The 24,540-nt window shown below is 20.9% G+C and overlaps 2 long non-coding RNA genes across 2 annotated transcripts; one reads left to right on the forward strand and one right to left on the reverse strand.

Annotated features, from left to right (window-relative positions):
- Positions 1–201: 201 nt before the first annotated feature.
- Positions 202–23,079, reverse strand: LOC116415094 (uncharacterized). The gene is made up of 4 exons (XR_004225653.2): positions 22,839–23,079; positions 22,705–22,741; positions 5,173–5,566; positions 202–446 (listed from the first exon to the last, which is right to left on the reverse strand). It is a non-coding gene; the product is annotated as an uncharacterized LOC116415094 (long non-coding RNA).
- Positions 19,229–21,544, forward strand: LOC147656492 (uncharacterized). Its single transcript, XR_015294345.1, has 3 exons — positions 19,229–19,645; positions 19,717–19,836; positions 20,334–21,544. It is a non-coding gene; the product is annotated as an uncharacterized LOC147656492 (long non-coding RNA).
- Positions 23,080–24,540: the final 1,461 nt, after the last annotated feature.

Consider the following 24,540-nt stretch of genomic DNA (forward strand, 5'->3'; position numbering starts at 1 on the left):
AATAAGAATTTTTTTACTTTAACTTTTCAATGATCAAAATTTTGTTTAATCTTTTATTCAAAAATGAACTTTTTTTATTGAAATATATTTTTACTAAAATAGAAGAGGGAATATTGAGGAACAAAATTGAATCAAATACTTTTTGTAGAAAATTTATTTATATGTATCATGAAAGGAAATGCAAGAAATTTGTCACATATATTAATTTACATTTATTTTATTATTAATTATTAATAATAAACATAACAATTTTATCATATACAAAATCGTTTATATATTCCGAAACAATTATGATGGATATTTAATGCTTGATCAATCTATTGTGTTATTAATTATCATTGATTAAAGCCTTGATTTTATCAGAATCTGTAGTGGCAAAACATCCAATATGAGATATTTGATCTTTTAGATCAAAATTTTCTTTTCCAAACTTTCGAAACCATTTCCTGTAAGTTGAATAATCTATAATATTATTTTTATATTTTTTTATGTTTTTACCTTTTTGATAATAAAAAGATTATGTATCCAAAAATATTCTTTTCTATTTAAAAATTTTTTATGTGAAATTAATGAATAAATTTTTTCTTCCAATACAATAAAAAAAGTGATTTTCATAAATAAAAACAAATTTACTGTTCATAGATAAAAAAATAATAGTTTGAAAAAAACTTAATGAATAATAAAAACCAAAAAATTTTAAATGTATGTATAAATTTTCAATTTAAACATAATGATGCTGTCATTATGATTTAAATTTATACATTAAAAATTTATACATTACTAAAAAAAATAGATATTTAAATAGATTACCATCACCAAATTATGAAATGTTTATATATAAAATAATTTTTTATACTATAGCTCTGTGATTTTTACATTATAAACATTATATAAAGAATTTTGAAGAAATTAGAAGTTTAATAAATTTCGTAAAAGATCTAAAACAATTATAATAGAAATACAGTGAACATTTTAACAATTATAATTGACAAAATTTGTATCAACAAAGTATTTTACAAATATTTATTTAAAAAAGTTTAAATAAATTTCGTTTTATCAATGGCTATATGATTTCTGAAATCGTTTAAATGATATTTTTAACCAAAATTTTCGAATGAAATGACATTTACAAATATTATTCAAATTGATCATCGTAATATAAATTATAGAAAATCCACAAATAGTTGTGAAAATCGAATAAGAACTATGATATCTGATGTTTTCTTGGTAATAAAATAATTAATTTATTGATAACATATTAAACAATCACAAATACGAACAAATTTTTAACAGAAATTTTGTCATAATTATTATAAAATATTCCTTCACATACAACGATCTATATAATTTTAATAAAATGTCCAATTCATTAGATAAAAAAATTTAAGATTTAGATTCTTAGATCTTTGAGAATTATTGGATCGAACAGGAAATTATAAATGGCTTATACGTTCGCCAGATTTAATATTCTTCAATTTTTATTCAGAGAAAATTAAAGAAAATTTAGAGTGAATTATTGACTACCAAGGAAGAAATGAAAGAAAAATAAAAAAAAAGGTTGCTCTGTAATTAATCCGAACGAAATTTGATTTTATGTCATGTTATTTCTTATACATTATTATGCTCAAGATTATTACTTTAATTTAGTAGTGTTTTTTTATTTCATAGCATATTCAATTTAGTTTTGACTTTCGAAGCGAAGAGATTAAAATATAATGTTAGAAGAAAATAAAAATAAATTTCGTTGTTATTATATAATATGTTTTATTCAATTTTATTTGAATTTATTCGCAATTATCTTCAATATGATCTTTAAAAAATCGATTGAAAATATATAAAATGATTCTCTAATGAGTTATCTCACTATTTCAGAATATTAATACAATGGTTCACAGTGAAAATTATCCATCACGCTTGTTTTTTGAATTTTAAAAAATATATTTGAACAAGATATTTTTGAATCAAATAAATCAAATAATATTTCATTCATATTATTATTTGAATTTATAAGAAAAATTTTGGGAATTTAGAAATTTTCAATGTTTTCTTGACAATTACAATTTGAACATGATATAGGAATGGTTCAACTTTATTTTCCAAATGACCTTTGGATATCTTATTTGTAAAAAAAAATTGTTCAATATATTGAAATTATCTGATAGTGATATACAATGATTTATTTACTAAAAATCATTGATGAAATTACAAAAAAAAAAAAAAAAAAAAAAAACATCAGAGGGAAAATTATTCTACACCATAATCTTTTATGTATCATGTAATCATGGCAACGCAAACAGTCGATTATTTTAAGTATTAAAATATTGAATTAATATTTAATTCTGATTTGTCATTTATCATTCTGAATTCTTTCTATTCTCTCAAGTAAAAATTTAAGATATTTAAAAAAAAATAAAATTTTTATTTCCAATAAAATAATAATCCCAAGCATACGCTTGTATCGTAAAAGAATTATATTTAAATTATATATTGTATTGAAAATATCTAAATCCAGATTTCAATCCTTGCATATTTATTGATAAAAATTGGAAAATAATTATCCAAAATTTTATTATGAAAAAAAGACAAAATTTGAAATATAGAAGTTTGAAATAATATTAAGAAAAATACTTGTAAGATAATAATATGATAAGTGTTACAACAATAATCAACATCTTCCTAACTTTACATTATATATAATTACATTTACATCTTATTACTAAAAAATTTTATAAAATTCATGATGTAAATATATTTTTTAAATATTTTCAATTATCCAAATTGAAATAAAACACAAAAATTTGCAAGTAAAACAATCGATATTGAAAGAATCCAATTCTATTTTATGATAATGCTCAAGTGATATTTTACAAATAATACTGAATAAAAGCTGAATAGCTTAAAATAGAAAACATTCATCATCATGTTTACTATGTTTCGATTTTTCATCTATTGATTATATGTTTTTAATATTTAAATCATTATCTCAATGAAAACATTTTTAAAATTAATTTTATAGAATTTATTAATCTAAAAAAATTTAATAAATTTAATTTAATTTAAAAAAAGTTACTTCAAATTATTAAAAAAATAAATTTTGCTTCATATACAGAAAAAGTATTTAATATATTGCAAAAAGTTTATGGTAGTTTATGGTGATTATTTATTTAAAAACATTACTTATGAGTAGTTTATATAAATGATTTAGTAATGGGGAAGAAGATTCAAGAAATCGATATCATGGACAATTTATTATTTTAAGCAGCAACAACAAATATGTGCAATCAATTCGTAATTTTTTGATTATTAAATCATCGTATATTGTAAATAAGAATTAAATATTAATAAAATATATATAAACGATTTAACAGTGATGAAGAGTCGTTGATCCAAGAATTCTATATTATGATAAACAGTAATAAAATGTGCAATCAATTCGTGATTTTTTAATTACAGACCATCGTTTAACGATAGAAAATATATTACAGGAAAGAACTAAAAATTAATAAAACAATAATTCATATTTTGCATGATAATTTTAAAGACAGTTTCTTCATTTTATCACGGAAGAACGAAAAAAAGAATTATCTGTTTCTGCATATCAAAATTTTATCAATATGGTGAAACTTTATAAATTCAATAATAATCAGAGATAAATTATAATGATTTGATTATTGTAGATCAAGTAATTCATATATTACAAAACGTTTGGAGAAACTTAGAAAGATCAATAAAAATAAGAATAGTAAAATTGAAGAAAATGAAAATAATGTTTATTGCATTTTTTGACATTATTCATCATGAATTTGTATCTCAAATATAAACAGAAACGGAACGTAGATTCGATTCAAAATAGAAAGTGGATTCTATTGCACGACAATTAACTCATGCTTGAACAATAGTGAAAAAAAATTTTTGTTGAGAAAAACACTAATTATATTTAATTTATTCGTTGAACTTACTATCTATAAACTCTTTTCAAAACTTAAATTTCATATAAAGGAAAAACTTGTAAAGAATATCAATTAATTTCCAAGAAAACTGTAACATAATATTTAAAAGCAATTTATAATACAATTCATAGTACAATTTACATTTCATAGAAAATATGAGAAAATTAAATTATTACAATTTATTTATGTACAAAATTTATAAAATTATAAAATTATCCGGAGAATTCTTTTTGATAAATTTTGTATCGTTAAACAACGTAAGAAGTTTAGAATTTTTCGATTTTTTAGAATAAAATGAAACTGGATTTCAATAATTCGCAAATTTAATGTATGAAGTTGATATTAACAGAAAATTATATTCATAATGTGTAGTTTTCAATTGTTTCAATATTTTTTGTTTATATGAAAAGATAATAAATGAATAGCAAAAATTCGTTTTTTATTTTATAAATTTAAACTTGAAAATATTGCAATAAATGCTGCAAACAATGTATGTAGAGAAGATTATATTTGCAAAAAAATTATGTAAAAATGATTTAAATGATTTAAAAAAAAATTATTAGAGGATAAACCATTCAGGATATCTATCTATTTTGAAGACGATGAGTTGCGAGAAAATTTATAATCCATAAAAAAAATTTACAAAAAAAATACTGTACAGATATTCCGATATGAAAATTATAAGATTAGAAAGATGTTTCACTTGAATTTTATAAAATATTGCATAAATAAATGTGAAATCATGTATTATAAAATTTAAAAATAAAAAAGACAAATTTGTGCAGAATATTGAATATTAATTAGAAAACTAATGAATAATAAAGAAAAATTCTTTCAATATTTCAAGATGTCTATGTGTTTATGATTTCAATATCTATAAAAAAAAAAGAGATTATAAATCTAAAAGAAAAACTAAAAATACGATTGAAATAAATTTTGTTATTCTATCAATTTTGAGTTAAAAATCAATTTGTTGAAACAAAATAAAAGAAATTCAGGATAGGAAAGAAAATCTATGATTAATTTTTAAACTTTAATTTTAAAAGTATAATGCTATATATAATAATTTATTAATGAAAAAATTTAAATTATTGATTTTTTTTATAAATTTGAAAGATGATATTAATGAATTTGATGAAAGCTATGATTTGTAATAGAAAATTTTTGTAATGAAAAATATAATTTCTTTATAATTATAATATATTACAAAGGAAATGCATACTTAGCTATAATTTATTGGACTGATATTGCGATGCTTTGAAAAAAAAATTTTGTTGTCCTTATTCTTCTTTTTTCAGACATAATTCATTATTATTAGTGATGCATTTTCTGTTCTTTTTTTAATACTTCTTTGGAATGTTTTTAAAGTATTATTCATTTTAAGAAAGGATAATTTTTACATTAAATTATTATTATCTTCTGTTATATATCCAATTTTTCACTATTAGATTCTTCATTGTTCTTTATTTGTATAAGAAAATTAAAAAAATTGTATTTTCTCTTGTATTTCTATTTCTTAATTTTATGTGCTGCTTGACTATTTTTCATATTTCTTCTTTTTTTTACCTGCGAAAATAATCTTGCAAAACGATTCTCTCTGTTTTTTACAGTCTTAGCTGAAAAGGTTGAATGACATAAATATTTATTATGAATATTTTAATAATTAAGAATTAACATATATACTATTTTTCAGATTCTTAGCAATTGGTGATTCCTACAGACTTATAGCATTCAGTTATTCATAAGCGTCTACTCAATATATGCTATATGACGATCACGTTAAAATATATCACAGATTTTTCTTTATTAAGATTTTAAGTCACATATTAAAAAAAAAAAAAAAATTTCAATAAAGAATCCACGAAATTTATTTTTAAAGTTGTTATAAAAACTGATATCTGTATATTAAATTATGATTCAAATCGATGCAATGAAAAAAAATTTCAAACATTATAATAAACAGAAACAAATACTATAACAATGTGAACAAAGTGAAGAAAAAACATAGTAGGGACTCTACGAAATATCGATAAGTATTTATATTAATATAATAAATAGTAATATTTTTATTTTATTAGAAACAATTTAGTCAGACCTTATATTAAGCGTTATTAAATAAATTATATTAGGCAAACATTAGAAGACTAAGCTTTTTATCTTTCTATTATATACCCAATATATATATATAAAGAATATCTTAGTACTAATCTTTGTCAATATATTCTATGAGTCTAAATAGATAAAAAATTTTATGTAAACATAGATTATTTAATGTTTTATTAAAAAATTATAAAAAAAAATACAGAGTTCGAAGAGAAGTATATCAAACATTTCTACTAAGATATAATAATGAAATATAAATCATATATGAATATTAAAATTAATATTAAATTTGATGTCGATGGTTATAATTAGTAAATATTAAACAAAAAAATAATAAATTTAATAATAAAATGATTAAAAAATAATAAACTCAACTTTTAAAACTATATGTAAATATTTGCTTCGAATTTCGTATTTTTTATTTATAACTTTTTAATAAAGTATTAAACTATGTTTACATTATCTATACTGCTCAAAAGTACGTAGATACTTCCCTAGTTTTTATAATTACCTGAAAAATCTTTGGTACATTTAATTTTATTGTATGTATTCCAGTTTATACACAAAAAACATTTTAATAATAATTAATTAAATATTTCACCGATTATGATTAAAAATAATTATATCTTTTTTTTCGTTTACATATTCATCGCCTGCTTTTATCGCTTTTAATATTTTCACTATTTTTACTAGTCGTGGCATTCTGGCTTTTAATATTTTCATTATTTCCCTATTAATAAGATGCCACTCGGATTCTACAATTTACCACAAATGTTTTTCTGATTTAGGATATCGTTTCTGGACTTATCTGTCTAAGTGATCTCATAGTTTTTCTATAGGATTCAGAATGGAGTCCCATTCCATTATTTTCATATCAGAGTTTTCTCGTAATTGCAGTAAATAATTTTTACATATTTTAGAAGTATTTTATGTTTAAAATCGTTGTCTTGCATATATAAAGTTATTGCCAATTATTTGCTGTCTGGATAGAATTGCATTTTCTTTTAAAATGTTCAAATATCTTTCTTTTTTTAAAATTCCATTTATTTTCATTAAATCTCCTGTCATATTGTTTCCATCATTCCATCATATCACAGAACGATTCGTGTTTAACTGTGGCCACTACACAATTGTCATTTAATTTTTCGGAAATTGTTCAAACTGTTATGACGAACAAAAATATGCCGTTTGAATCCAAACACTTTAAACTTGAATTCATCGGTCTATAATACTTTTTGTCACTCTTTTAATGTCCAATTTTTATGGCACTTAGCCCACTGAAATCTTTTTTTTTTTTTATTTTATCTCCAATGGTTTTTTAAACGCAACACAACGCAACTCTAAGACCGTTCTCCGCAAGACACCTTTTTACCGTTGAAACTGAAATTGCTCCCTAGACACATTAATTTCTGCAACTATTTCGAAGTTGTCTCCCTCCTATGTTTTTTATTTGTAGTTATAATATGACACTCTTCTATCTCAATCATTTTTCTAGATCTTCTTTTTACAGAGGAACAAATTCCTGTAGCACTGTATTTTTGTATATTGTGTAAATACTGTAGCTCACGTAGGATTTTGAAACTTCTACTTTTTTTGCAATTTCTTACAGAATATCCTTCTTTCGATAAAGTAATAATTTGTGAACGCATTTCTACACTTAATTCGTTTCTTTAGGTGCCTATCGTGCTCTTATAAATATTCGAACCGAACTGATCTCGACAGAACATCAGAATGATCGCTACGCTCTTATCTAAGATTCTTTCGCTTGGTATCATATTTCTAAATATTTACGTTGAAAAGGCAACAGACCTCACTCAAATGATGCAGTCATGATGCGTCAACAGAATGAGAAAAGCCTTAAAAACTTTCCGTACAATATAACGCAATTTTTTACCCATCGGATAGACTTTTATTTGTTTAAGAGAATTGAATAACTAAATTATCAATTTAATATTATTAGAATACATTACATTTGTAATAGAATTTAGCAATAAATATTGTTTAATAATAAAAATATACATTATATATTACATATTTCATGAACATGGTAAATGTCCACATATGTAGACTTTTATTTGTTTAAGAGAATTGAATAACTAAATTGTCAATTTAATATTATTAGAATATTAAATATTCATAATAGAATTTAGCAATAAATATTGTTTAATAATAAAAATATATATTTTATATTATAAATTTCATGAACACGGTAAGTTTCCACATACTTTTGAGCGGCAATGTATGTAATATTTTTTATTTATTTAGACTAAGAATATATGCGCAAGAATTATTTGATAAGATAATAATAATTAATAATTATTATTTGATTAAATCAATATGCATTATTTAATAATAAAGATGAAGATAAAAAAAAATTATTTCATAAATTATTTCACAATTGAAGAAAAATCTGGAAGATTTCATAATACTGATAATGAAAATTATTCGAAAAATATTATTGATAATAAGCTATTCAATATACAAAAAGATTCAAGAAAACATAGTTCATTTTGGAATAATGAAAAAAGAAAGCGATCATTAACAATACTATAAAAAAAGTGGAGAATCTAAAACAATTATTAGACAAGAGAAGGAAAAGAATGAAAATGATTTTTATATTAATAAAAAAACAGATCACAAAGGAACGATAGAAAAATTCATAAAAGCAAGAAATAAATATTAATGCATAATTGATATTTGTAGATAATTTAAGAAAAGTTAAATTTAAAATTAAATTTCGAGTATCTCTGTTGAACATAGAATCGTTTATTTCAATGCCAGTTATATAATGTGTGATTTTTCATTTATTTTTGATTTCTTTAGAATTATTTTCTTTGTGCCTTAATGATTTTATCATAAAGAAGGATTTTTAATGTAAAGTCAAGAATGTACAAGAATTTTTCTAAAAAATATTAAAACATTTCAAGAATTTCCATTGGAAAAAGCTTGTTTCCTTTTTAGAGATGTAATGTAAAAACGTAATGGAAGAGAAGGCACAAAGTCTTAAAAACTTCCGAACTACTCATGCTTGTAAAATTCATACTCGTAGAAGAATCGCACTCAAGAATTCTATTCAATCAAAATTATATCATAAGTACTGGAAGTTTATTAAATAAATTATAATATTTGAACTAATTAGTCATTTTTTTTTCTTTATGATTTAATTTGCGCAAGCGTTAATCTAAAAATCAAATTTTTATTCTGATATCGTATGTTGCAACAGATTGTTTTAAGAAAAATTATAAAATTCATAAATTGTGATTACAATGGTAATAATAAAAGAGTCAGTCAGATAATTTTGTTTCATATACTGGAATATTTTTTTAATATTATTGAAAAATATTTCAAACTATACATTTTGGAAGAAGATATGGAAAGACAAAAAATACAAAATGTGATTTAATCTATCATTTGCAATTACACGCAATTATACTATTCAACAAATAGCATCGAAAGACAGTTTTCTATTTTATTTATAATATATATTCTCGATTCACGAAAAACAATAATTCTTGAAAAAAATAAATCTATAAAACACTTTTCAATGTTAGAAACTGCAAATAGGATTAATTATTTTACTTAATATTTTCTTTTATATAATTCTAATAATAAAACGTTTATATCAAATTTTGATATTGTTGATGATTTGTCTGTATTTTATAAATATTAACATTTATAATTATAATACTATTATAAACAAGTAAATTTAGTTTTAATAATATCATATTTAAATTTTTAAAAAAATTTCACAAATTGAATAAAATATTAATAATTTCTGATTAATACAGAATAATAATAAGATTATCAGCATGATAATCGATTCATAATGCCAAAAATGTCCAAAATGTTTTAAACATTTCTCAATTAATGGATAAGTATTATCCAAATATTATCTGGTCGGTTTTGTGATTTAATTTCTTATTTGAAATTAATATTTATAATGAAAATTTCACAAAATCTGATAATATGAAAGAACGAATATGGAATGTACATTGCACTATCGCGTTATAATAATATTGGCATAACAATAATTCCTCCAACATGCAACATAGAAAGTATCAAGTATATAATGTTTCGTTGAGTTTTTGAATATGAATTAAATAAATCATATTTTTTCATCCTAAAAATATTATTCTAATAATAAAAACTCAAAAGTTTCAATATTCTTTTTATAAACTTTATGAATCATAATAGAGGTTGATACTGAAAATAATAAAAATAATTCCACTAAAATCATTGGAATCAATTTTGAGACCAATATGGAAATTATCATCAAATTTGATAATTTCCTCAATTCATTAGAAAAATTAAGAAGAATGGATACAGTCAAGTTTCATCACCTTTGAATTGGTTAACATTGAAATTATCTGATTCTATCAGATAATCTAATCATTAAGATTACGAAGATCATCATGCCATTTTAAAAACATGCTGCATATGGCTGATTCAATTTTAATTGTTACTTAGCAAATTTAAATAAACTATTTCTGCATATTTCTAAAAGAAAAGAGTTAGAACAGAATCTAGAAGTATATAATCTAACACAATAATATAATTAAGTACATAAATAAATCCCAAGAATATCTCAGTTTTAATTCATAAAAACATTTAAAAATTTTTAAATCTTGTATTAAAGCAAGACAAGATTAATTCTCTCCAAAAAAATTGTTTTCTTAAAAGGATGATGTCTTCAAATAATTAATTAATAATACTGAAATTAATTAGTACATAATATTATGTTATTTCATTTTATATTTATATTTTTTAATATATATTCTTTATACTCTATACTGTTTCTTACTATTACTGTATCATTGCATAATTTAAATGTCATATTATTTTGTTTATATTAAATTACCACTTGCATATACTTATTGCGCTCAATTTATGTTTATAATATTATATAAATATAATTTAATTTATGTAATATTAAAAGCAATAATTAAGAGCTAGATATTACTTTGCACGTGTTGATGATTTTTAATGAAACTGAATGCTTTTCATAAGAGTGTTTTTTTGGAAAGCATGTTGATTGCCAAAAATAAATTAATATGTATAGAGAGAGAGATATTTATATAGCATAAGTTGTTTGAAATTATATAAAAAATATTAAAAAAACATGAATGATTCAAAAAAAAAAATTGTATTGCATAGAATTGAATTTTTTTAATTTTTTAATCTTCTACAAAAAAATTAAATTAATTTTTAAATTTTAATTTATATAATGTTTAATTTTTAATATAATTTTTATAAAACAATATATATTTTTTATATTTTAATATTTAATTTATAATTTTATTTCAAATACCAGAAAAAATATTAGTTCGCAAAGAATTAAAATAAAAACATTATTTTTTTTTCATAAGAAAATATTAATAATTAATTCGCGAAATAAAGATTTTTATCAAAAAGTATATTCAAATGTTTCATAATAATATTATAAACATTTCTTACATCATTTTTTTCATTGTCATTTGTTTTTATAATAGAAACGCATCTCAAATTCTTAATTTGATGCTAATTTATTATAACGAAATATATAATAATTATAAAATGTTACATTTTATATATTAATACGTACATCTAAAATGTAGTATAAATTTATTTGAATTCGAATATATCGTGAAAAAATATTTCGAATGCTGATAAAAGTTATAAACATATTTCCTGTTTTTAACATAATTAGAAAGTACTTTGAGAACACGAGATATAAAACTTAAAAAAAAAAACAAGAACAAATGACGAGAATAGTACTTTTATACTTAAATTAATAAAAAATTTCTCAATAAGGAAAATATTAAAGCAATGTAACATAAATTACAATAAAATTTAATTAATTTAGCACATTTAGCACATAATTTAATTTAGCACATAATTGAATTATAAAGTTGATGAAATTTTCAATTCTTCTAACAAATATATATCTTGTCCTGTTATCGTATTGAATATGTATTCTTTGTTTATTGTAATGTATCAGATTGTGAATTTTGTTTGATCTTTTACATTATTTCATACATATTTTATTATATTTTTGATAATGTTCTACTATCATTTGCATGCTGCATTCTTTGCTTTGTGATTATTTTATTAACAAATGTGATTCTTAGAACAATCTATTCGAATACAAATAATTACTACTTGATCTTTCCTTAATATTATGTGATTTTGTTTGATGAAAATTGTTTAACAATATTAATTATATAATATCTCTTCAAAATCACTTTTTGTGTTATTTTATTAGATTATATTTGTTTGTTCTCTTCATTTTATAAAAGCTTCTTTTATGTTTTATGTTCTTTTCCTTTTGATTAATAAACAAGAACGTTTGAATACTCGTCATTTTTTTTTTCAAAGATGACTTCTTAATAGTTCATATTCAATATTTTTCACATTTTTTTCGTTTTTATCTGTTATTTCTCCAATTTTTCAGATCTTTCCAAATCTATCTTCTTTTGCTGTAATGAGCTATTATCAATTTCTCTTTTTGGATATCATTACATCTATAATATTAGTGTGAACTATTTAATGCATGAAGTCCACTGAATTTATAAAAAAACGTGTTATCGTTTAGGAATCACAGTATGCACATTCTATTTTCCTTGCTTTCTTATTTTATTATATTATAAACATGACATGATATATCAAGACATGAAAATATCAGTTCTGTCACGTAATTCTCTATAATAATTTTATAGAGAATCCATTTGATTGTTGATTTCCTATTAATTTTAATTTATCACGCTGTTCATTCATTTTTCGCTGGAACTCTTATCTTTCTTTCTTTTTATTTTTACCATTTATAACAGATCTTCTTTCTGTCTTCCATGAAGAAATAGATGGAGATTGTGCGCGATTTCGAGATGGAAGATAAACAATTTGAAGTACTTTTCTTCTTTGGACTGCAGCCTTTCATTTTTAATACTTCTTTATCTTCAGTATATCGATATAAATTTTCACTTTATTTAGTATAATAGTTAAGTAATATATATATAGTATAAATAATAGTATATTTAGTTAATTATTTTATAATTTTTTTGACTATTTGATTACCAGTATTCTCACTTAAAATAAATATCAATATTATCATTATTTTTCGGTTTGAAAAAAATGAATAGTTTTTTAAAATATCAAGCATAGTGAAGTATTTTTGTTTGATATTTATTCTTGAAATCTATAAGTATAATAGTTTACCAGTAAGATTTTTATATATTTTATGTAATAAAAATGCCTTAGAATTAGAATTTTTTAAGATTTCACTTGCAGAAATTAGTTATATCTTGATAAGAGTGAAAGAAGTCAAACTCTCATTGAATTAAGAATTGTAGATAAGATTATGCTTTATTATTAATGATACATACTAAAAATGATATATTTAGTTAATATTTGTTCTTTTAGATTATAATTATTTATTGGATTATTAAAATGTCTGTGTTTTCGTTTTAAAATATCAATATTTTTGTTAGCAAGATCTTCATCCAAATCAACTTTTTTGATGTTAATAAATATCTTAGAATTTAGTATTCTCTAAATCTTCTTTGACTCACATTTTTTGGATTTGTTTTATATATAATTTCTTAACTCACAGTCAAGTAGTATATACTTTTTTGTTTAAATATAAGTTTAAATATAAAACTATATAAAACTGATGACAATTTCTTCACACAGTTTCTTATCTTAGATTGATTAGCATTCGAATGTTATGTCTATATAATCATTATTTGAAAGAATTTATTCACTAAAGCGTAGAATGCTCTTCCTTTAATATAATGTTTCTCCTTCAACATAGATCATAACAATTACAATTTCTTTCTTGCATATTCAATACAACAACAGTTTCAAAAGTTTAATTTCAAAAAATTTAATTTAGCCAAACAATAGAAAATATTTTAAATATTATCACGAAATAATTATTTTAATTAGCAATTTTTTAATATTAATTATTTTTATGTAAATACTCTGCTTTATTAATAATTCTTATGATTTTATACATAATTGTAACATAATTGTAATCTTTGTTATTTTAATTTTTTTTTCTGTTATACTATTATTTATATCTTTTCTTTTTTTTATCATTTTATTATAAATTATATTATAAATCTAAATATTATAAATTTTATTATAAATCTTATTTTTTATTATATTCGATGACATCGAATACAGTATATTTATTCAGGAAATATTTTCTAAACGTATTATTATTGATTACAAAATGAATTTATAATGTCATTAGTATATCATCACAAATATGTTGTAAAAAACATCAATATTGTTATTGATGAAAAATATTGTCAAAATATTATTAAATCAAATTAAATATTATAATATAATTTTATAAATAGCGTTATTATACGCTTTAATTTCGTGTTATAAAAATAAGTACTTTCACATTTTTTATTACATGCAACATTTCACATTTATTATATAAAAAATCTTTTACAAATTATCTGTTAGAATAAAATAATTTTCAATATATCTATTTATTCATTATATTCATTCATTACGAAAATAGATATACGTTTAATTTTGTAAGTATCGCAATATATTGATCATATTTATAAAAAATTACATTTAATATATAAAAAAATATTAAAAGCGATTATTTCAAAATAACATTTTTCACATTGATGTAAGATATCTTCAAAATTATAATAAATACAAACTTGAAATTAAAAACATATGCCATATATATATTTCTTTAAATTTGATACTGGAATTAAATAAAAGTATGAAATTCTGCAAGTCAAATAATTCATATAATGAATATAATTATCAAAAGATTATAAAATATTCTCAGAATAAAAAAAAAATTAATCTTTGCATAGAAAAAATGAAGCATTTAGAAATAATATTAGAATTTTCCAATAAATACTTAAAATATATGCGCAAAATATAATATATATATTATATTTATAATATTGAAAATTTCTTTTAAATTCTAATGCAATCTTAATCTGTTCTTTTTTCAATCATAATTATAGCATATTCATTCAAATTCGAAGAAGGTTATGTATCTGGCACATATTTTTAAATACGTAAAAATCAGAGATGTTGTTCTTTCATGGAAAATCAAAATGAAGATATTACTGATACAAAGATAATCCTGGATTTCAAATAGACGTTAATGAGAATATAAGTGTTCATTAGAGTACATTTAGCCAAATAGTAATTGAAATACAAGCAAAGCATAGATAAAATAGAAATAGTTAAAAGAAATTAACAGGTAAAATTTAATTATTCATGCTGCATAATTGTATTTATATTATACATATATTAAAATATACAGATCAATAATAGTAAGATACAGATAAAAGAAGTAAAAATTAATAAATCAGGTCTTATTGGCCACGATGATTAATCATTAATTCTTACTATATAAAGCAAATATTTAAATCATCAAGTAAAAAAAAAAAAACAATATTTATTGTTGATCTTAATACTAAATTAGATGTTATACTTATTTAAATAGAAACATTTTTGCACAAAATAATGTAATATCAATTTGTATTAAACATAATAGAATTTTAAATTTAAGTGATATAATTCCAAAAAAATCCATTATGCAATATATTAGAGCAATATTAAGATGCACATTAGGCATTGTTCAAATGAAAAGAAAAAAAATGCTATTAAAGCTAAAGACATTGTACGACAATAAATATTACATTTTAAATGGTAAAATAGAAAATGATTCGCGAGATTCTATAATGAAAATTTCAATTTTGAATGATGAATGTTTTGAAAAGAGCAGTTAATCGATGCTAAATCCATACTAAATTCAGAATTTGCTACAGCATTAGAAGTTATTTAAAAAATTTTTATTTGATTATAAAAAGTTAAATAAAGTTCCAAAAAAGAGTTATTGAGTTCCGCATAATTGTTTATATATAATAAAGCTAGAAAAGAAAACATGATTTTGTTTTTGTTACTCAGATTTAAAGAAAAAATCTTTTGCATAAAATAACTAACGATAAAAAAAGAGTGTATTATGATAATCTGAAAAAACAAAAATCATGGATTAATCTTAATTAACATCAACCTTATATTTGAAATAAAAAATTTTTTTTGAGGATTTCGAAGAGAGAATTAATCAAATATAACTACTGAGCGTTATAAATATCAATTTTGAACTATGTTTTCAATCAAGCATAAAACATTTTTTATAGACAATAAATCTAAGCTATATAATTACTAAACAGAACTAATACAATACTTCCTAACATTAAAACTAGCTCAATTCCTCTGTAAATTTCTCTTCGACAAAAAAAGAATACGTTAATTATCCCTACTGTCATTAGATAGAAATATATCTATACTATTAACAACGTTCCACCTATTAATAAAATGTGTATTTTGTTTAGATTAAGTTTTTTTTATATTTGATTTATTTATTTATTTTTATGTGATTTATCCAAATCATTTATTGGATTAGCATTATTGCATCCATGATACGTATAATTATGATGTTATTATTTATTATCCTTATTATAAAATTAATACAATTTACAATTTTGGAATATCTGCCTAGTTTCACGATTCAGGAGAGTTTTTGTAATATATCAAAATCTAAATATATCTAAAATAATATATAAATAAATATATTTATAATATATCTAAAATAATCCTTAGACATCGATGAATTCTACATTTTTCATTCATATAAGTCAATATGAATGTAAAATATACAAAAGAATGAAGCATAATAAAAATCGTACAAAGTGCATCAGTTTAGGTAATTTATTAATTGAAACATTAATTGATGAAGTTACGAAATAAATACCTATTGTTTTATTTTCTAATAGACAAATACATTCGTATTTATAATGTGTATATAAGTATTCCGTATGGTGATAGTGTATACTTGTATTGCAAAATGGTCTTACGAAATATAGGCATTAGTACTAGCAAAAAGCAAAAGCTCAAACTCCATTAAAAAAAATAGATCATGATCACATGACATGTTCATTTTTTGGATGATGTAAATATTGATCATGGTTATTTTGACTCATACCTGTGTTAAATTAGAAGAAAACTCATAGAAGCGTATTATCATTGTGATCGAGAAAATGCATTTTCTTGAATGAAAACATATTTGGATGAAGAGAAATGTGTTCTGATAGCAAAAATTGAGTGATTTTTCCCAGCAATGACCAGTTATCATAAAATTCATATTGAAAGGGGGAAGAAGGATATGGAATTCGTGACCTCTTTCTGCGGATACATAATGATGCAGAAGGAGATTGCTGAAAAGGCTTGCTTCAAACTATAAGAAGAATTAAAATAAAACAAAAGTACATTTTATGTATTTTAGTCATATAAACTGAATCATAACCAAGAACCATGGCTCTTATTAGCTATGATTGTCCAAATATTTGAATACACGAATAAGAAGAGTATTTGAAGATGGTTTCTATTGGAAGAGGCCAAATATTCAATTTCCTTGACAGTCGCGGAACCACAATCAGCATGGGGACCCATATTAACAATGTGAATTTGCGGCCATTTGTGAAATGGACTGGTCAATGTTATCTGATGTTGCAAAGGCAATGGAAAGAATGATCCTATCAATCTCTAAGAAGTGAACCCGACCATATAATAAATCATTTTATTTTCTATATATATATATATAATGATTGGTGATTAGAATTTGGTAAATTTTCAAAATTTATTAACTTATACAGCTGTCTGTTTATAAAATATTATTAAAGACATGGTGAATAATTTACATGAAAATAAATTCAAAATGAAATTAACTAGTAAAGATTGCAATAGATTTCAATAAATGCAATATACAATTCAAAATTTATTTTTTTTATAATTATTTATATTTTTATTGTAATTAATTTATTTTAAAAATAAGAAAATATTTTAGTAAAACTAGTTTTACATCATCTCTTAGATATTATCATCTAATGAGAATAAGATTCATAAAAGAATTTGATAAACGAAGAAGTATTATACAAATAAAAATATATAAATTAAAAGAAACAAAAATTAAAAAAAATTATGAATCAAATTACGATTGCCACTTCAATTATATATATGGTGCCACTCCCAGGAAATTTAATGATTTAACAAGAAGAAAGAAATTCTTAAACACCATAATTTTGCTTCAACTTTACATGCTCGTATAAAAATATTTGAAATATAATATTATTATAATTATTTTTATCAATAATTTCTCTTATAATTTATCGATTAAAAAATTAATTGAGGGAAAATCTACAATAGCAAAAAAAAAAAAAAAATCTAGAAAAAATATAAAAACAAAATGAATATATTTTTGTTTGTGCCAAAACCTGATGACAAAAAAATTAACTCAGGAATTGATTTATAGATTTAAAGTGATACTAAAAATAATGTCAAATGGAAAGATAAAATAGATACTTTCAAAATAATTTCAAAATATTTTTTAAAAAATATATGAATTTAATTATCTGAAAATTATCTGAAATTATGTTTTACATTAAAATAATAATTTACATCATTTCAACATAATTTACAAGCAAAAATAATTTTTAATGCAAGTACTTCATTATCAGCATGATAATTTTTCAGTAGAAGAAACAATGTTTCGAACAAAAATTAAATAGTTATTCAGACACTTATAAATTATATATAAGATATATTTATATTCATTATATATCATTATATAAGATTTTGAAAAAAATCTTTTTTCCAATAGAAAAGCAAAATCATTTTGATTTTTTAAATCCTTAAAATGTATTTTTAATTCTATAATGTCAACTGTCGCTTAGACGAATTCAATGACCTACTATTATAACCTTCGGTCTATAAATAACACTAAAATAATTTTTTCCGGCTTTTCGAGCCAAAGATTCCACTATATAAGTGTAAATGAGACATGACTGTTTCGGTTCACATCTGTATTGGATCGAAAAGAACCTCACAGTATGACGAGAAAAACGCATTTTATGTGAAAATATATTTAAACGAATCTGACATATAAGAGGAAATGTACAGTGTCCTGATGGCGGAAATTGGAATTAATTTGCCAACTGTTGTAAAATACATGTTGGTAGGAAAAATTGAAATACCGTGACTTTACTTTCTGCGGATACCTAGTGATGCGAAAATAGAAGGTTTGCCAGAAACGAATGAAACAAAGTAAGTCAAAATTCATAGCGATTACAGACTTTTATCCAAGCATATGGAATTATTTTCTATGAAGACTTTTATTGAGAAAGACTATTGTCAAACTTCTCTCCGACATTTTACAAAACATTTCACAAAACCGCAATCAGTATGGGGACCCATATTGACAATATGAATATTTGCGGCCATGAAATAATGTAATAGTCGGTCGGTTATCCTGGCATCGTGGAGATAATGGTTCTATCGATCTTTGAAAAGAATCTTAAAGATGGCAATGGCATATTAATCGATAAGAATCCGATTTGGGATGTTCTCGAGGATTTTTTTTGTGAAAAGGGGAGAAAAAAAACAAAGAAAAGAAGATAAAAGCAAGCGAGGATCCTCAAACCTATCTAATTCTTTAAGTTGAACGGGAAGATGCGTCTTCAGTGGTAAATAAGAAAAATCTGAAGCGTAAACATTGCGTGGGAAATTGAAATGTAAGTATATCTATATATATTGTGTGTATAATATTATAATATAATAGAGAGATTAATTAAATAACCTTCAGATTGGCGTGGAGGATAATGTCAGTATCTGATATTTGTGATTCTTCTAATCCTCGTGGAATCAGCTAAATTTGAAAAAGATAATAAAGAGAATATAAGGCTGAAGAAATTGATTAAGAAGAGTAAGTATGAATTATCTAATTTTCTCTTGTGAAATAAATCATCGCATATAGAATAATTGAGAATTGAATAATACAGATAATATTAAATTTTTAATATTACTTGTGACGTATTCTGTATTGTTTTTTGTATAAACTTTTCATGCCAATAGAATTGATAAATCGCATCTCGACTTTGATATTTTATTATTAAATTTTTTAAGAAAAATAAATTGTTCAAGAATAATGTTATAATTGCTATAAAGCAAAAAAAAAAAAAAAGATAAATAAAAAGTTAACTTCGAACAACTTGAAACATTCAATCAACTCGATACGAAAGGAGAACGTATAAAGAAACAACCGAAAATTGTCTCATCTTCTAAAAATTCGCTCAATGATTCGACAAGAAAGAGAACTTTACCGTGTTGTTTCAATTAAATTAAATAGTACAAGGAACTATATCCGACAACGAATATACTCTTCAGATTTAAAAATAAGAACTAATCTTTTATCTTTTACAGGATTCCGGATAGCGCATGTCACTTTGGTAATAGATAATATCGTTGGAAGAAATAATCGAAAAATTGCATCCAAAAGGATATACAATAAAAATGGTAATGAATATAGGATCGCTCAAATGAAATAAGGAATAATAAAATTGAGACAAAAATTCTCATATAGATATGAAATATAAATATAGAAATAATACATGAATAAAATACAAGAATGGTAGAAAGATACATCACAAAGAAAAGATATGAACAAAATACAATAATTGCTAAATGGCTTATAAGAATTAAGTAGAATAAAAGAAGAGGACTTAAGAAAATAATAAAGGATGCAATGATGAAAGCCTAAATTCAAAAAAATTAGAAGAGATTATTAATTATAATAGACAGAAAATATATGATCTGTGATAAAAAAATATCAGATAACTTATTTGATTAAAAAAAAATAATAATGATAAAAATTAACACGATCGAGACAACTACAAGTATAAAAATATATAATAATATATATATAAATTGAAAATGTTAATCTAATTGAAAAGTTGAATATAAAAACTAACTCCATTTTTTATTGAAATTGAATTTTTATTATAAGAAAAACTTTTATTAGTAAAAAAAATAGTAGCTAGATATTGTCTTTTTGTCCGATTTGCTCAGATTTAAAAAATATTCTAAACTGTCTAATATTAAAAAATTAATAAGAATTGATTTGAAAAGGAGAAGAAAAAATAGATAAAAATTAATAATAGAAAAACAATATTTTAAAAAAGAAAAGAACAATTGCAATAATAAATCTATGGTTCAATAAAATAAATGATCTAAAGAGAAAAGCAAAATTAGATCAATCATTATAATTTAGCAAAATCAAGATAGGAAAGTCTAGCAAATTTATCGAAATGTGAATGCGGAACAAAAATAAAAAATATTAATCGTATAAGAATGCGATAGATATGAAACAAACAACTCAAAAAAAAAAAAAGCTGAAATAAATTAATATAAGTATAAAAAAGATATACAAGCATCGATTAGAAGAGATTTGCAAGAATGATTTGCTTCCTGATGAATATATTGATAGAAATATATTACACGAGCGTGAAAATAATTTTTTCATAGATTTTTATTTTATTTTACAATTATTTATAATATTTATTAATATATAGTTTCATATTGTGATTATCAATGTTCATAATAATATATATAGATATATATACACAATATAAAAATCTATTTGAAAAAATCTTCAATACAAAAAAAATGATTTAGGAAAAATTATTGAAATAAAATATATATAATAATAATTTTGTAATTTTGTTTAAAAATATTAATAAATTAATAAAAAATTAATAAATAGGAAAAATTAAGAAAAAAATAAAGAGAAGAAGAGAAATAAATAATGTAATTTAAGTTTTAGAAAAAAGAATAGAAAAAACTAGAGAAGAGTCAGAAAAAGATAGAAAAAAGAAGGACTCTACAGAAAGGATAAGAAAAAAAATAATTAAAAAGCAAAAAAGAAATCAACATGGACTAAAAAAATTAGAGATGGAAAAGAAATATAGAATAAGAGAAAAAAAAAGGCTGAGAAGTCTGCATAGAATTCTAAGAACAACATTCTGCATAGAATTGTGAAGATAAAATTATCAATAGAAATGCAAATTATATATTTTATAATATTAAATAAAGAAATACATAACATTAAGAACAAAAGTTATATAAAAAAATAAAAAAAATTTATATTTATCATTAATCTATGTGATAATTAAAGAAAATCAAAATTAAAAAAAAAGTAATATTGCTCAATAGATTATAAGAAAACTTTAAAGTTAAATTTTATTTCAAATTTTATATTTCTTTACTTTATATTACATATTCTATTTAAAAATATTATATTTTATATTCAAGATTTAACTTAAAATTGTAACAAAAATTTATAAAATATAATAAAGCTTACTAATGGAAAAAAAATAATTAAATAAATTAAATATAATTTATATTATAATAAATATAATATAAAAAATATTAGATAACAAGATAAAAAAATATAATTTTTTTAATATAAGTTGCTTAAAGTATTTTATGTATTTATTATACATGTATTTTAATTTTTAAAAAAAATAATAAATTGAAAATAATTTAATTTATTTTTATAACTTAATTTATAATAGTAATTATAATAGTAAATATAATAATAAATATTATAACATAATTAATAATATTATAATATATATATTATAATAGTGTAAATTATGTATTTGTTGTAATAACATATATTTGATAAAAAATAATAAAAAAGATTTTTAATAAAATGAAGGAAATAATAAAAATAATAGAATAAGAAAAATAAAAAATAAGATAATATAATTATAAAAAATAATAAACTACTTACCAAAAATAATGGAAATCAAATATATACATAAAAAATGCTAAAATTAATACATAATATTTATAAATATAGTTTTTAATGATATTTTGAAAATATCAATTACTATATAATAAAAAATATATATATATGTAATTTACCTTTTGAATGCAATTAAAATAAACGTAATCAATATAATAATAACTTTTATAGAAATTTTATATTTATATAAATTCCATTATTTATAGTCACGTTTATAATGCCGCATGAAATGCGACAAATCACGCGAAGAAGATTATATACCGCCAAAAAGTCTTCCCAAACCGTATTATAATAGAGACAGGATTACCATCTAACATATAATATGCTTCGCAAAAACTTAAATGACGTCATGAGTCAGTCAGGTTTGCCACACATAATTTCACAGATTCTCTATATTCATAATATAATAATTATTAATTAGTATTATTTTCTTTAATTATTCAAAAATTAAATATTTTATTCAAAAATAAAATATTTAATTAAATGTTTTTTTAAATAAAAAATATTGTAAGTGTCAAAATTTTATTGAAATAATTTATAATTAATTTTGATTAAAACTTTTTTATTTTTAAGAAAAATAATGTTAATAAAATTTAATTATTTCATTAAAAATAAACATTTTATTTAATAAAAATTAGAAAAAATATATATTGAATATTTGATAAAATGGATAAAAAATTTATAGAATAATTCTAGAGATTAAAATAATCATAAGTTGGTATGTAAAAATGTTTGTTAAAGCAAGATAGAAATAAAGTTATATTACTCTATTTCACACTTTCTTTTTCTTTTTCTATTTTGCTTTATCTATCAGTTCAAAATTACATTGTTTATAACTTGAAAATAAGTTTAAAAAACATTTTTATATATCAATTTTTATATTCATTTTAATCTTTAAATTTTTTTCTTTCGAGCATTCTGTATGTACTTCATAATTAAAGGATAAAAATTTTAAGAAATTGAAATTTTAATTTAAGATATGAATAAAAAAATAATTACTTCTATAATAAAATGAAATTATATGTTTTTTTCTCTGTTTTTAATGAAGGATAAATTTTGAAATTATTGAAAACATTATTACAAATAAAATAAATATATTACATTGTATTATATTTATTGATTCTTTTACATATGTCATATTAATCTTTGAGAAATTCAATGAGAGTTGAAAAGTAAAATACAAATAATTGTAACATTAAACAAAAAAAAATTATTTTTTAAAAATTTTTCATATTTTAAGAATTTTAACATAATTTATAATCTATTCAAAAACTTATAAATATATTATAAAAAAAAGAACTGATTTAAGACTATATCTTTGTTTAATATAATTTATGCAATAAATTATTTATTAGAAGATCAACATTTTAAGAATTTCTAGAACCTATATTTATATTATTTTATCGAATTCTTTTGAATTTTAATATTATAAATAAATATATAAATAAATCTATAATTTTATATTTCTTAAATAATATTTTATAATTTGTTAATTTTGAAATTGAAATAGAAAACGTTTAGAAGATATAATATTCGCCTTAATAGAGAATCAATTTTAAAACCTAAAGCAAAAAGTTATACAAATTCTACAAAAATATTAATATTTATTTAAGTTATAAGCAATTAAAATAAGCAAAAAAAGTTTGAATTGCATTGAAGAAATGAATAAAAAAATAATTACTTCTAAAGTTTTAGATAAAGCGAAACATAGTGACATGATAATGTAACAGAGATAAAGTTATTTCATTCTATCTATATATTTTTCACTTCATCTAATACATTTTTAAATTGCTTATAATTTAATCAATAAGACGAAACTGA

The sequence above is a fragment of the Apis florea genome, unplaced genomic scaffold (assembly GCF_048593485.1).
Source record: "Apis florea isolate Af1SG1 unplaced genomic scaffold, ASM4859348v1 contig_3756_pilon, whole genome shotgun sequence".
Lineage (NCBI taxonomy): Eukaryota > Metazoa > Arthropoda > Insecta > Hymenoptera > Apidae > Apis > Apis florea.